Source organism: Rana temporaria, chromosome 9 (genome assembly GCF_905171775.1).
Source record: "Rana temporaria chromosome 9, aRanTem1.1, whole genome shotgun sequence".
Taxonomy (NCBI): domain Eukaryota; kingdom Metazoa; phylum Chordata; class Amphibia; order Anura; family Ranidae; genus Rana; species Rana temporaria.
In genome coordinates, this window is record NC_053497.1 from 175,236,634 (window position 1) to 175,252,019 (window position 15,386).

A 15,386-nucleotide genomic window follows, 5' to 3' on the forward strand; every position below is an offset into this window, starting at 1 on the left:
CGCTTCTTTATCTTCTGGATGCTCTCAGGATCGCAACGCATTAATGCAAATCTCAACGTCGGGAGAAACCGATTATAATTTAGGCGCTGTATACATCTTCAGCTCACATCTGCAAGACGTGCTTAAACATTTAACATGTTACATGTCATTATAGGGGAAAGGGAGGGGGTTGGTTTATTTAAAGCAAAACTCAGTTTTTTTTCCTATTTATTTATTTAACTTATTTTAATTTTTTTTGTTTGACCTCTAAATACCTTTAAATTGGGAAAAGGGAGAATTCTAGCTTTTTTTTCCCCCTATTTATTTACCTTATTTTATTTATTTAGTTTGACCTCTAAATCCCTTTAAATCGGGAAAAGGGAGAATTCTATTTTTTTTCCTATTTATTTATTTACCTTATTTTATTTCTTTAGTTTGACCTCTAAAAATCCCTTTAAATGGGAAAAAGGGAGGGAAAAGGGAGAATTCTATTATTTCCCCCTATTTATTTATTTATTTACCTTACCGTATTTTCTGGCGTATAAGACGACTCGGCGTATAAGACGACCCCCTAATTTTCCAGGAAAAATTTTGGTTTTGGGATATACTCACTGTATAAGACTACCCCCTTTTTTTCCAAGCCCCACTGTGCCATTACAAGCCCCCACTGTGCCATTACATGCCCCCACTGTGCCATTACATGCCCCCACTGTGCCATTACATGCCCCCACTGTGCCATTACTTGCCCCCACAGTGCCATCACATTAAATGCCACCACAGTGCCATCACATTAAATGCCACCACAGTGCCATCACATTACTTTCCCCCACAGTGCCATCACATTACTTTCCCCCACAGTGCCATCACATTGCATGCCCCCACAGTGCCATCACATTGCATGCCCCCACAGTGCCATCACATTGCATGCCCCCACAGTGCCATCACATTACATGCCCCCACTTTCCCCCCCACTGTGCCATCACTCACGTTTTGCAGGCCGGTGACAGTCTCCGTCTGCTGCGAGCGTCCATGATTTCAAAGCCGCGCGCCGTCTTCTCAGTGTGTCCTGTGATTGGCAGAACACACATTTTCCCAGTAGCGCCTCTGTTCTATGTTCCGCCAATCACGGATGCCTTCTCATCTCGTCCGAGGATGAGAAGGCATCTGTGATAGGCGGAAAACAGAACAGAGGCGCTGCTGGGAAGATTTCTGTTCCGCCTATCACAGGACAGCGAGGACGCGCTGAGAAGACGGCGTGCAGCTTTGAAATTATGACGATCGCAGCTGCACGGAGACCGTCCCCGGCGTATAAGACGACCCCTGACTTTGGATGCATTTTTTGGCATCCAAAAAGTCGTCTTATACGCCGGAAAATACGGTACTTTATTTCTTTAGTTTGACCTCTAAAAATCCCTTTAAATTGGAAAAAGGGAGGGAAAAGGGAGAATTCTATTTTTTTCCCCCCTATTTATTTATCTTACTTTATTTCTTTAGTTTGACCTCTAAAAATCCCTTTAAATGGGAAAAAGGGAGGAAAAAGGGAGAATTCTATTCCCCCCCCCATTTATTTATTTATTTATCTTACTTTATTTCTTTAGTTTGACCTCTAAAAATCCCTTTAAATGGGAAAAAGGGAGGAAAAAGGGAGAATTCTATTCCCCCCCTATTTATTTATTTATCTTACTTTATTTCTTTAGTTTGACCTCTAAAAATCCCTTTAAATGGGAAAAAGGGAGGAAAAGGGGAGAATTCTATCCCCCCCCCCCCATATTTATTTTTTTATTTATTTATCTTACTTTATTTCTTTAGTTTGACCTCTAAAAATCCCTTTAAATGGGAAAAAGGGAGGGAAGGGGGAGAATTAAATTTTTTCCCCCTATTTATTTATTTACCTTACTTTATTTCTTTAGTTTGACCTCTAAATCCCTTTAAATCTGAAAAAGGGCGGGAAAAGGGAGAATTCTATATTTTTTTTAGATTAACACCTAAATATCATTGAGTCTAAAGCCTCGTACACACAATCAGTCCATCCCGTCGGTTAACCGATGAAGCTGACTGATGGTCCGTCGCGCCTACACACCATCGGTTAAAAAGCCGATAGTGTCAGAACGCCGTGACGTAAAACACAACGACGTGCTGAAAAAAACGAAGTTCAATGCTTCCAAGCATGCGTCGACTTGATTCTGAGCATGCGTGGATTAAATTTAAAGCGCTGTAAAAACGCCTTGCCCTTTCACACTGAGGCACTGAAAAAACGCCCTAAAACGTTAGGGTCTTAGCGGTGCTTTACCAGCACATTGGGATTGCAGATGAGGCTTCACTCGAAAAGCGTTCCAGTGTGAAAGGGGCCTTAGTGTAACCTCTAAATCCTCATTGAGTTACCCTATAGGGGAAAGGGGATAGACATAAAGTAAAATTCTATTTTTTTTCCCTATTTGATTATTTTTTTTAGAACCCGATAGACACCTTTGGGATGAATCAGAGTGGTGACTGCAAGCCAGGCCTTCTCATCCAACATTAGTGCCTGACCTCACAAATGCTCTTCTGGAAGAATGGTCAAACATTCCCATAGACACACTCCTAAACCTTGTGGACGGCCTTCCCAGAAGAGTTGAAGCTGTTATAGCTGCAAAGGGCGGGGGCAACTCAATATTGAACCCTACGGACTAAGGGCCAGATTCTCAGAGGAAATACGACGGCGTATCTCCAGATACGCCGTCGTATCTCTGAGTCTGGGCGGTCGTATCTATGCGCCTGATTCTTAGAATCAGTTACGCATAGATTTCTATTAGATCCGACCAGCGTACAGTACATGTTGCCGAGAATGTGTTTTTAGCACGACAGCATCGCGCTGATTCTCGGCGACATGGTGCCGACATCACGCACTCGCTGGAATAGACAAAGCACATTTCAGCGAGCGCGTCATAGAAGCGACAGGAGATCTGACTTGGATTCCCGCCAATTCTAGCTGCGGCATTTGGTATGCATTCCTGAGAGGGAGAACTCCACGCCAAATTTTAAATAAAAAACCGACATGGGTTCTCCCCCCAGGCGCATACCAGGCCCTTAGGTCTGGTATGGGTTGTAAGGAGACCCCCCACGCCGAAAAAACTACGTAGGGGGTCCCCCTACAATCCATACCAGACCCGTATCCAAAGCACGCTACCCGGCCGGCCAGGTACCACGTGGGTACCGGAGCATGATGGGACTGTGACGTCATAAGAGAGGCCTATATAAATCGGATGCAAACCGCGCACCTGTCATTGCAGCGAGAAGAGTCGTCGTGTCAACATCGGAAGAAGGGAGAAGAAGAGAAGAGAAGAAGAAGACGTCACATAAGAGCGGGAGAAGAACCCTGAAGCCCTGAAGGAAAAGGCACCGGAGAGCGGGAGAAGAACCGGGGTGCGCCGAGTCAACAGCGGAGAGCGGAGAAGATAGAAGAAGACCCCCCGAGAGCAGAGAAGACCCCCCCGGAGAGTGGAGAAGACCCCTCGGAGAGCGGAAGAGAACCAGACGGCGGTGAAGAAGAAGCCCCCCCTGCTAAAAGAGCTAAAGAAGACATATCTGAATGACGGGTGCAGCTACAGGCATCATTCAGGTATCCTCGTTTTCAGCCGGCGATTCCGGGCACCATAAGAACGATCATAGCGACAGTTCCACCACTTGATCATTCTTACAGGTGATGGGAGGGGACATTCCCACCCTCCCGCCGCCATCCAGTGCTTCTCTGGCCTCTCCCGTGCCATTGGGGACCCGTAGAAAGAATCGGCCGCTGCCGGATGACGACCTTAGAGATTTCCAGTGACCAAATGGTCACCAGTCATCTTTATGACAATCGGACGCCCGCATCTCTCCATAAAGAGGACCTGTCACAAACGATTCCTATTGCAAGGGATGTTTACATTCCTTGTAATAGGAATAAAAGTGATAAAAAATAAGTAAAATAATGTATAAAAAATAATAAAAAAATTATGTAAAAATTTTTTATAAAAATAAATCATTGAAAACGCGCTCAGAAGCAAACGCACACGTAAGTCCCGCCCACGTATGTAAAGGCCATTCAAACCACACATGTGAGGTATCACCGCGTACATTAGAGTGCAAGCAAAAATTCTAGAACTAGACCTCCTCTGTAACTCTAAACTACCGTATTTTCTGGCGTATAAGACGACTCGGCGTATAAGACGACCCCCTAATTTTCCAGGAAAAATTTTGGTTTTGGGATATACTCGCCGTATAAGACTACCCCCTTCCTACTAGTCTTTCTGGAAGCTGAGGGGTAGCCGGAACAACCGCTGACAGAAACAACCGCTGACAGAAACAGGCTTTTTTCAAGCCTCACTATGCCATTACATGCCCCACTATGCCATTACATGCCCCACTGTGCCATTACATGCCCCCACTGTGCCATTACATGCCCCAACTGTGCCATTACTTGCCCCCACAGTGCCATCACATTACATGCCCCCACAGTTCCATCACATTACTTGCCCCCACAGTGCCATCACTTGCCCCCACAGTGCCATCACTTGCCCCCACTTTCCCCCCCACTGTGCCATCACTCACGTTTTGCAGGCCGGTGACAGTCTCCGTCTGCTGCGAGCATCCATGATTTCAAAGCCGCGCCGTCTTCTTAGCGTGTCCTGTGATTGGCAGAACACAAATTTTCCCAGTAGCGCCTCTGTTCTGTGTTCCGCCAATCACGGATGCCTTCTCATGTCGTCCGAGGATGAGAAGGCATCCGCGATAGGCGGAACACAGAACAGAGGCGCTGCTGGGAAGTTTTGTGTTCTGCCAATCACAGGACAAGCTGAGAAGACGGCGCGGCTTTGAAATTATGAACGATCGCAGCTGCACGGAGACCGTACCCGGCGTATAAGACGACCCCTGACTTTGGATGCATTTTTTTGCATCCAAAAAGTCGTCTTATACACCGGAAAATACGGTAGTAACATGTAAAAAAATAAAGCGTTGCCTATCGAGAATATTAACCACTTGCTTACTGGGCACTTAAACCCCCCTCCTGCCCAGACCAATTTTCAGCCTTTAGCGCTGATGCACTTTGAATGACAATTGCGCGGTCATACAACACTGTACACAAATGAAATTTTTATAATTTTTTCCCCACAAATAGAGCTTTCTTTGGTGGTATTTGATCACCTCTGCAGTTTTTATTTTTTGTTAAAAAAATAAAGAGTACAGAATAAAAAAAATATATATTTATATTTTTTTACATTTTGTTATAAAATTTTGCAAACGGAAATTTTTCTCCTTCATTGGTGTACGCTGATGAGGCTGCACTGATGGGCACCGATAACGCAGCACTGATTGGCACCGATAAGGTGGCACTGATAGGCGGCACTGAGAGGCGGCACTGATGGGTGGCAAAGAAGGGCATTGGTAGGTGACACTGGTGGGCACTGAGAAGTGGCACTAAAAGTTGGCATTGATAGGTTGCACTGATGGCTGGCAGTGATGGGCACTGATGGGTGGCAGTGATGGGCACTGATAGGTGGCAGTAATGGGCACTGATGGGTGGCAGTAATGGGCACTGATAGGCAGCACTGCTAGGTGGCACTGATGAGGCACTGATTGGCACCACTGGTGGGCATTAATAGGTGGCACTTGTGGGCATTAATAGGTGGCATATATGGGCATTGATAGGTGGCACGCAGGGGCACTTGCAGGTGACACTGACAGGGGGTACTGTGAGGAGGTACTGATGGCACAGAGGAGGCAGATGTGCCTCCTTCCTCTTCGGGACCGATGTTGGGTATCAATTTACTCGGTGTAACATTATCTTTCACATTATACAAATAAATTGGGCTAACCTTACTGTTTTGTTATTTTTTAAATCATGTTTTTTTCCCCAAAAAATGCGTTTGAAAATTGTTGCACAAATACTGTGTGAGCTAAAAAGTTGCAACAACCGCCATTATATTCCCTAGGGTGCCTGGTAAATATATATATATATATATATATATATATATATATATATATATATATATATATATATATATATAAAATGTTTGGGGGTTCTGTGTAGTTTTCTAGCAAAAACAAATATGATTTTTGCATATAGGAGAGAAGTGCCAGAATAGGCCCGGTATGGAAGTGGTTAATTACGTTTACTTATATATAAAAAATATATAGAATTACGATTGAGTATTGCATGTAGATTTTATTTAATTTTTTATCCTATCCTCCCCTTTTCCTTCCCTTATGACTTATATATGTGTGTATATGTGTGTGTATATGTGTGTGTGTATATATACATATATATATGCTCTTTATATGTCTGTTTTTTTTTTCTTTTTTTGTAAAATAGAAAATACAAAAAAGGGAAAAAAAAAAGGAAGTAAAAAAATTAAGTTTACTTATCAATTTTGAAGGTTTACCTACAAATTCTGCGTAAAAGAGAAGAGTGGCCCAGATTCAGGTAGCAATTGTGCCTGCGTAACCATAGTTACGCAGCGCAATTGCTGACTTGCGCTGGCGTAACGAGTTCTCCTGATTCAGAGAACTTGTTACGCCGACTGCAGCCTAAAATCTGCGTGGCATAAGGCTCTTATGCCACGCAGATTTTAGGCTGCATTCTTGCGTTGACTGCTAGGGGGCGCTCCCATTGTGGTCAGCGTATAGTATGCAAATTGCATACTTGTGCCGATTCACAATGTTGCGCGGTCCCTGCGTACGCAAGGTACGGAGTTTCCGTACGGCATCTTTAGCGTAAGGCTGCCCCTTCTAATAGTAGGGGCAGCCAATGCTAAAGTATAGCCGCCGTTCCCGCGACATGAAATTTGAATTTCACGTCGTTTGCGTAAGTGATTCGTGAATGGTGCTGGACGCCATTCACGTTCACTTTGAAGCAAATTACGTCCTTGCGACGTCATTTGCCGCAATGCACGTCGGGAAAGTTTCCCGACGGAGCATGCGCTGTACGCTCGGCGCGGGAGCGCGCCTAATTTAAATGATTCCCGCCCCCGGCGGGATCATTTACATTGCGCGCGCTTACGCCGGGCAATTTTGCCGGCGCGCCCTCGCAATTTACGGAGCTACTGCTCCGTGAATCGAGGGCAGCGCAAATTATTTCCGGGGGCGTAGGGCAAAATCGTTGCCCTGTGCCTCCGCAAATAATGCGCAAGTCGTACCTGAATCCGGGCCAGTGTGTTTTTAATCGGCGCCTAGCGTTCTCCAACATTTGCTTGCAGCAAAAATATTTCCAAGGAAGAACACAAACTTCTAACTCTCAAAAGTCTATTTGAGGTTCCTGCAAAAGATACTTCTTCCATCTGGTTCCTGTTACATAAGGAGCACCCGGCAGATTTTCCAGTCTCCATGCTGTTGAAAATCGCGATCCTCAACTCCTGAAAACGAGTCTCGGAGAGTTGTGTCGAGTCCTCCCCCCTCCCCTAAAATTATTGGCTGTGAAAATACATCGGTGGCCGGGCGCGCCATCTCCGTTCCCCCTCGTCTGCCACCTGCGTGTGTAGAGACGACTTGTTGATATTATTTTTCGAGAGAGGACAAATGTTTTACTTTGTATATCTTGTCACATTGTCAGAGACAGGCAAGCCGCGTGAAAACGTATTAATGATTTCAGAAATGTATATATTTTTTTTACTTTCTTCTTATTTTCTTAGTGAAAAGTCAACTGAGAACAACATATGTGCAGAGAGGAGGAAATATAAAAGAGGGGAATCGGCTTTAGTATTTTCTCAAAAATATTAGCAAAAATAATCGGGGGTTTGTCAGCTTCCCAATAAAAGTAAATAAAAAACAAAACATTTATAAAAAACAAACAAAAAAAAAAAAGGGAATGTATATACAGTAAAACTTTGGTTTGAGAGTAACTTGGTTTGAGAGCGTTTTGCAAGACAAGCAAAATGTTTTAATAAATGTTGCCTTGATATACAAGCGATGTCTTGATATAAGAGTGGCGTCATGTCACAACTGAGTATAAAAGAGAAGAGAGGAGCCTCTAAGGCCGGGTACTCACAAACAAACATGTACGGTGAAAGCGGTCCGTCGGACCGTTTTCACCGTACATGTCTGCCAGAGGGCTTCTGTACGATGGTTGTACACACCATCGTACAGAAGTCCGCGCGTAAACATTACGCGGGGCGTGTCCGCGTCGTCGCCGCGACGATGACGCGGCGATGACGCGGAGACGTGGGCGGGCCTGCCATTTAAAGGCTTCCACGCATGCGTCGAAGTCATTCGACGCATGCGAGGGACGGCGGGCGCCTGGACATGTACGGTAGGTCTGTACTGACGACCGTACATGTCCGAGCGGGCAGGATTCCAGCGGACGGTTTTAAAACACGTCCAGGAATATTTGTCCGCTGGGAAAAGGCCCGGCGGGCAAATGTTTGCTGGAATTCGGCCCGCTCGCGCCCACACACGACCAAACATGTCTGCTGAAACTGGCCCGCGGACCAGTTTCAGCATACATGTTTGGTCGTGTGTACGGGGCCTAAGTGTAGCAATATGGTTACATTTAATGAAGGTACAACATTTAGCAACTTATTTCTACACTTAGAGGCGCCTCTCTTCTCTTTTATACCCTGTAAAAAAAAAAGTGCTTTGATATACCAGTGCTTTGGATTACAAGCATGTTTCTGGAACGAATTATGCGCGCAATCCAAGGACCTGTACATCCCTTTGAATTTCCCGCCGTTCGGGGGCGCGATCGTCTCACGGAGCGGCAGAGCGGGGAGATGCCTATGTAAACAAGGCATCTTCCTGTTCTGCCTAGTGACAGGACAGTGATCTACTGCTCCGTGTCATCGGGAGTAGGAATGAGCCGAACACCCCCCGGTTCGGTTCGCACCAGAACATGCGAACAGGCATAACATTTATTCGAACACGCAAACACCGTTAAAGTCTATGGGACACGAACATGAAAAATCATAAGTGCTCATTTTAAAGGTTAAAATGGAAGTTCTTGTCATAAAAAGTATGGAAGCAGTGATTTTAATAATTCTTAAAGTGAAACAATAAAAGTGAAATATTCCTTTAAATTTCATACCTGGGGGGTGTCTATAGTATGCCTGTAAAGTAGCGCATGTTTCCCGTGTTTAGAACAGTCCCGGCACAAAATGTAATTTCTAAAGGAAGAAAAAGTCACTTAAAACTACTCGCGGCTATTCATGAATTGTCGGGCCCCAGAAATACAGATTAAAGTCATTGAAAAAAAACGTAAAAAAAAAAAAAAAAGCATGGGGGTCCCCCCAAATTCTATGTCAGGCCCTTTAGGTCTGGTATGGATTTTACATGGCGTGGGGTTCGCCCAAAAAATCCATACCAGACCCTTTTCCGAGCACACAACCTGGCAGGCCACAGGAAAAGACGGGGGCGAGAGAGGGCCCCCCTCTCCTGAACCGTACCAGGCCACATGCCTTTAACATGGGGAGGATGTCCCCATGTTGATCGCGACAAGGGCCTCCTCCCCACAACCCTTGCCCGGTGTTTGTGGGGGTCTGCGGGTGGGGGGCTTATCGGAATCTGGAAGCCCCCTTTAACAAAGGGGACCCCCAGATCCCGTCCCCCCTATGTGAATTGGTAATGGGGTACATTGTACCCCTACCATTTCACAAAGAAAAAGTGTGAAAATGTAAAAAATCACAGGGGATGGTTTAAGACAAGTCCTTTATTAATAATAAAAAAAAAAACATTCCAGCGTTATAATCCATTCTCGATGTCCCCCGGCGATCCATTCTCCAGCGATGCTCCAGTCTCCACTCCACACGAAAACCCCCATGATGCGCAAGAGGGGGCGTGGTCACCCATCCACATCATTGGGTAACCCCTGCTTGCTTGAGCCAGGAATTACCCAATGACGTGGACGGGTGACCCCGCCCCGTGACGTTACGGGCGGGGTCACCCATCCACGTCATTGGGTAACCCCCGGCAAGTGGGGGTTACCCAATGATGTGGATAGGTGACCACGCCCCCTCTTAGGCATCATGGGGTTTTCGTGTGGAGTGGAGACTGGAGCATCGCTGGAGAATGGATCGCCGGGGGACATCGAGAATGGATTACAATGCTGGAATGTTTTTTTTATTTTTTATTAAACGACTTGTCTTAATACGTCTCCTGTGATTTTTTACATTTTCACACTTTTTCTTTGTGAAATGGTAGAGGTACAATGTACCCCGTTACCAATTCACATAGGGGGGGCGGGATCTGGGGGTCCCCTTTGTTAAAGGGGGCTTCTAGATTCCGATAAGCCCCCCGCCCGCAGACCCCTACAACCACCGGGCAAAGGTTGTGGGGATGAGGCCCTTGTCCCCATCAACATGAGGACATCCTCCCCATGTTGAGGGCATGTGGCCTGCTATGGTTCAGGAGGGGGGGCGCTCTTTTGTCCCCCCTCTTTTCCTGAGGCCTGCCAGGTTGCATGCTCAGATAAGGTTCTGGTATGGATTTTTGGGAGGAACCCCACGCCATTTTTTTTTAATGGCGCGGGTTCCCCTTAAAATCCATACTAGACCTGAAGGGCCTTATTTTTGTGCCCATTATGAGGGGTTCCTACCATCCCTGCATTGAGTTCCCAGGTATGCATATCTGCTGTGTCCATTATGAAGGATTTCCACCATCTCTGTACTGAATTCCTGAGGCTGTACACCTGCTGGGCCCATTATGAGGGCTTCCCACCATCCTTGTACTAATTTCCCAGGTCTGTACACCTGCTGTGCACATTATGAGGGCCTACCACAATCCCTGCACTGAGTTTTCTGGTCTACACACCTGCTGTGCCCATCATGAGGGGTTCCCATCATCCCTGTACTAAGTTCCCAGGTATGTACACCTGCTGTGCCCATTATGAGGGCCTACCACAATCCCTGCACTGAGTTTTCTGGTCTACACACCTGCTGTGCCCATCATGAGGGGTTCCCACCATCCCTGCATTGAGTTCCCAGGTCTGCATATCTGTTTTGCCCATTATTGGGGTTCTCACCATTCCTGTACTGAGTTTCCAGGTCTGTACACCTGCTGTGCCCATTATTGGGGTTCCCACAAACCCTGTACTGAGTTCCCAGGTCTGTACACCTGCTATGCCCGTTATGAGGGGTTCCCACCATCCCTGTACTGAGTCCCCAGGTCTGTACACCTGCTGTGCCCATTACAAGGGCCTTTCACCTGGTGAAACACAAGAAAAAAAAAGCCCTAAAAAGGAAACAAATGCAGCCATCACATCTAAGGATTGGTGAGCAGCAATAAATTGCGTTTTTGAGTTCAATATCGCTTTGAGCAACTTGAACACAGTTGACCGTGTCTGCTGTGCCAGCTAGCTAGGGAAGGACCTCAGCAGCCTCATGCCAGCAGCCACAGGTCGGCAGTTGATCGCGGTTGTTGACCCAGAAGCCGGAGAACCACGGTTTCATCTCAATGGAATGCCTCGTTGGCCCCTCCAGCCCTGTAGAACATGGCAAAGCCAGAAAAAGAGCAAAGATGACAGTTCCAGCGCATAAATAAATGGAGAATAAAAGACCTCTTCCCATTTTTCTGGTTGCAGTAAGGATCCCGCGCTTCCGAGTCACTAAATTCATCACCCGCCATCAGCTCCTGATAAAGTTTGCTGTGCCTGAAAGGCTTACAGAGCCTGGCGAAATCTTTCCAGGATTGCAGAAGTGTAGCGCGGCTCCAGCTGCGCGCGGGGGGCCCAGGGGCGCCATCTTTGGAACGCCGAACACTCTTATTTCTTCAAAAATAATTCACATCAAGCTAGAAAGCGGGCGTCCTGTGAAAGCTGGAATTCCGCTTTTATCTTAGCAGCCCTAACCAGTCCTCGGAGGGTCGTTGGGTGCCGGTCTTATCCCCTCTGGCTACTGGAAGTGAAACGCTCGGCGCCTCACGCGGTGTCTCTTATGTTATGTGGCTCAAAGTATATAAAGAAAGAAGAAGCATGGGATAAAACAGAAATAAATAAAAGGAACTTAAAAGAAAAAAAAATAATATATATATATATATACTGTATGTGTAAATATATATATATATATATATATATATATATATATATATATATATATATATATATATATATATATATAAATAAATAAATAAATAGGAACTAAGAAAAATGTGTAGGCCAAGCTAGACAAAAATAAGTAAAATTAAAATAAAATAAAATAAATAAATAAATAGAGGAACTAAAAGAAATATATAGGCTAAGTAGAAAAATAAAAAATAAACAAAAAATAAATAAAAAGGAACTTAGAAAAATGTGTAAAATAAGTAAAATTAAAATAAATAATAATAAAAAAAAAGAACTACAAGAAATATATAGGCTAAAAAAATAAAGAATAAATAAAAAGGAACTAAGAAAAATATGTAGGCTAAGCTAGAAAAAAATAAGTAAAATTAAAATGAAATAAATAAATAAAAAAAGGAACAAAAATAAATATATAGGCTTAGTAGAAAATAAATAAATAAAAATAAATAAAAAGGAACTAAAAGAAATGTGTAGGCTAAGCAAAATTAAAATAAAATAAATAATAATAATAACAAAGAACTACAAGAAATATATAAGAAATATATAGGCTAAAAATAAAAATAAAAAATAAAAAAATAAAGAAAAAATAAAAAGGAACTAAGAAAAATATGTAGGCTAAGCTAGAAAAAAATAAGTAAAATGAAAATAAAATAAATAAATAAAGGAACAAAAAGAAATATATAGGCTTAGTAGAAAATAAATAAATAAAAATAAATGAAAAGGAACTAAAAAAATGTGTAGGCTAAGCTAAAAAAATAAGTAAAATTAAAATAAAATAAATAATAATAAAAAAAAAGAACTACAAGAAATATATAGGCTAAAAATAAAAAAATAAAATAAAAAAATAGAGAAAAAATAAAAAGGAACTAAGAAAATTATGTAGGCTAAGCTAAAAAAAATAAGTAACATTAAAATAAAATAAAAAATAATAATAAAAAAAAAGAACTACAAGAAATATATAGGCTAAAAATAAAAATAAAAAATAAAAAAATAAAGAAAAAATAAAAAGGAACTAAGAAAAATATGTAGGCTAAGCTAGAAAAAAATAAGTAAAATGAAAATAAAATAAATAAATAAAAAAAGGAACTAAAAGAAATATATAGGCTAAAAATAAAAAATAATAAATAAATAAAAAAATAAAATAAAAAGGAACTAAGAAAAATATTTAGGCTAAGCTAGGAAAAAATCACACCTGAGCAATGCATGCGACTCGTTTCTCCATACAGGAGGCGTCTTGAAGCTCTAATTTCCAACAAAGGATTTTGTACCACCAATACATTTCAGTTGGCGGGTTCAATACTTTTTTCCTGTGTCTTTCCATTTTATTACATAGAACTTCATTTCTGAACTTGGCATGGGTTGTTACCGACATATGGTGATATTTCATGTCAATAGCACCTTTACCTGGCTGCCGACCAGCACACGACGATATACGTCGACAGCATGGCACGGACAGGCAGAAGGAAGTATATATACGTCCCCTTTAAAATCGCGGCATTGTGGACATGTGCCCGCCGCGTGCTCCGTGAGCCCGACCGCGGGTCCTGTGGACTCGATCTCCGCGGGGATATCCGCGATCGTCTCACGGTGAGGAAGAACGGGGAGATGCTGATGTAAACAAGCATCTCCCCGCTCTGCCTAGTGACAATGACAGTGATCACCGCTTCCTGTAATCGTCACACACATCGTCACACACAGCCCCTACAGTAAGAATCACTCACTAGGGCACACTTAACCCCTACAGCGCCACCTAGTGGTTAACCCCTTCACTGCCAGTGTCATTTTCACAGTAATCAGTGCATTTTTATAGCACTGATCGCTGTAAAAATGACAATGGTCTCAAAATAGTGTCAAAAGTTTCCAATGTGTCCGCCATAATGTCACAGTCAAGATAAAAATCACTAATCGCCGCCATTACTAGTACAAAGAAAAATATTAATAAAAATTCGATAAAACTATCCCCTATTTTGTAAACGCTATAACTTTTGTGCAAACCAATCAATAAACACTTATTGTGATTTATTTTTACCAAAAATAGGTAGAAGAATACGTATCGGCCTAAACTGAGGAAAAAAATAGTTTTTTTATATATTTTTTGGGGGATATTTATTATAGCAAAAAGTAAAAAATATTGTATTTTTTTCAAAATGGTCGCTCTATTTTTGTTTATAGCGCAAAAAAATAAAAACCGCAGAGGTGATTAAATACCACCAAAAGAAAGCTCTATGTGTGGGAAAAAAAGGACGCCAATTTTGTTTGGGAGCCACGTCGCACGACCTCGCAATTCTCAGTTAAAGCGACGCAGTGCCGAATTGCAAAAAGTGGCCAGGTCTTTGACCAGCAAAATGGTCCGGGGCTGAAGTGGTTAAAAATATATTTACCCAGAGAAATGGTGACGTGTTCAATACTGATGTTACCCGCTGTATACAGTATACGTGATTCTACACAGAACCACCACCCCGTAGAAGTAAATCTGCTACAGGGTGTTCGGCAAATAGATAAAGTGTATCTAATAGCCAGATTTACGTACAGTTACGCCGGCGTATCAGTAGATACGCCGTCGTAACTCTGAATCTAAGCCGTCGTATATTTAAGTGTATTCTCAAATTGAGATACACTTAAATCTAGCTAAGATACGACCGCCGGCGCCGGCGTATCTTAGCTGTCTATTTATGCCGGCTGCTAGGGGTGTGTACGCTGATTTTACGCCTAGAATGCGTAAATCAGCGAGATACTGTACGCCTATTCACGAACGTACGCTTGCCCGTCGCAGTAAAGATACGGTGTTTACATAAGGCGTTTTCAAGCCTAAAGATATTCCACCAAAAAGATGGCGCAGCCAATGTTAAGAATGGACGTCGGGACCGCGTCAAATTTTTAAATTTTTACATTGTTTGCGTAAGTCGTCCGTGAATGGGGCTGGGCGTAATTTTCGTTCATGTCGAAACCAATAAGTCTTTGCGGCGTAATTTGGAGCATGCGCACTGGGATACGTCCACGGACGGCGCATGCGCCGTTCGTTCAAAATGTCATTTACGCGGAGTCATGCTTTATTTACATAAAACACGCCCACCTCTTCACAATTTAAATTAGGCGCGCTTACGCCGGCACATTTACGCTACGCCGCCGTAACTTAGGACGCAAGTGCTTTGTAAATGCAGCACTTGCCTCTCTAACTTACGGCGGCGTAGCGTATATGAGATACGCTACGCCTGCCTAGCGTTAGGCACGGATACCTGAATCCAACTATAAATCTTCCAGATGACATAAATGACTGTGCAATTGTCAGTTGAAGTAATGCAGTGTCGTATCACAAAAAAAAATGGTCTGGCCATGAAGAGGGGTAAATCTTCTGGAGGTCCAGGGCTGTCTTAATGCCTGGGCACACTTGGGCACTGCCCAGGGGCCC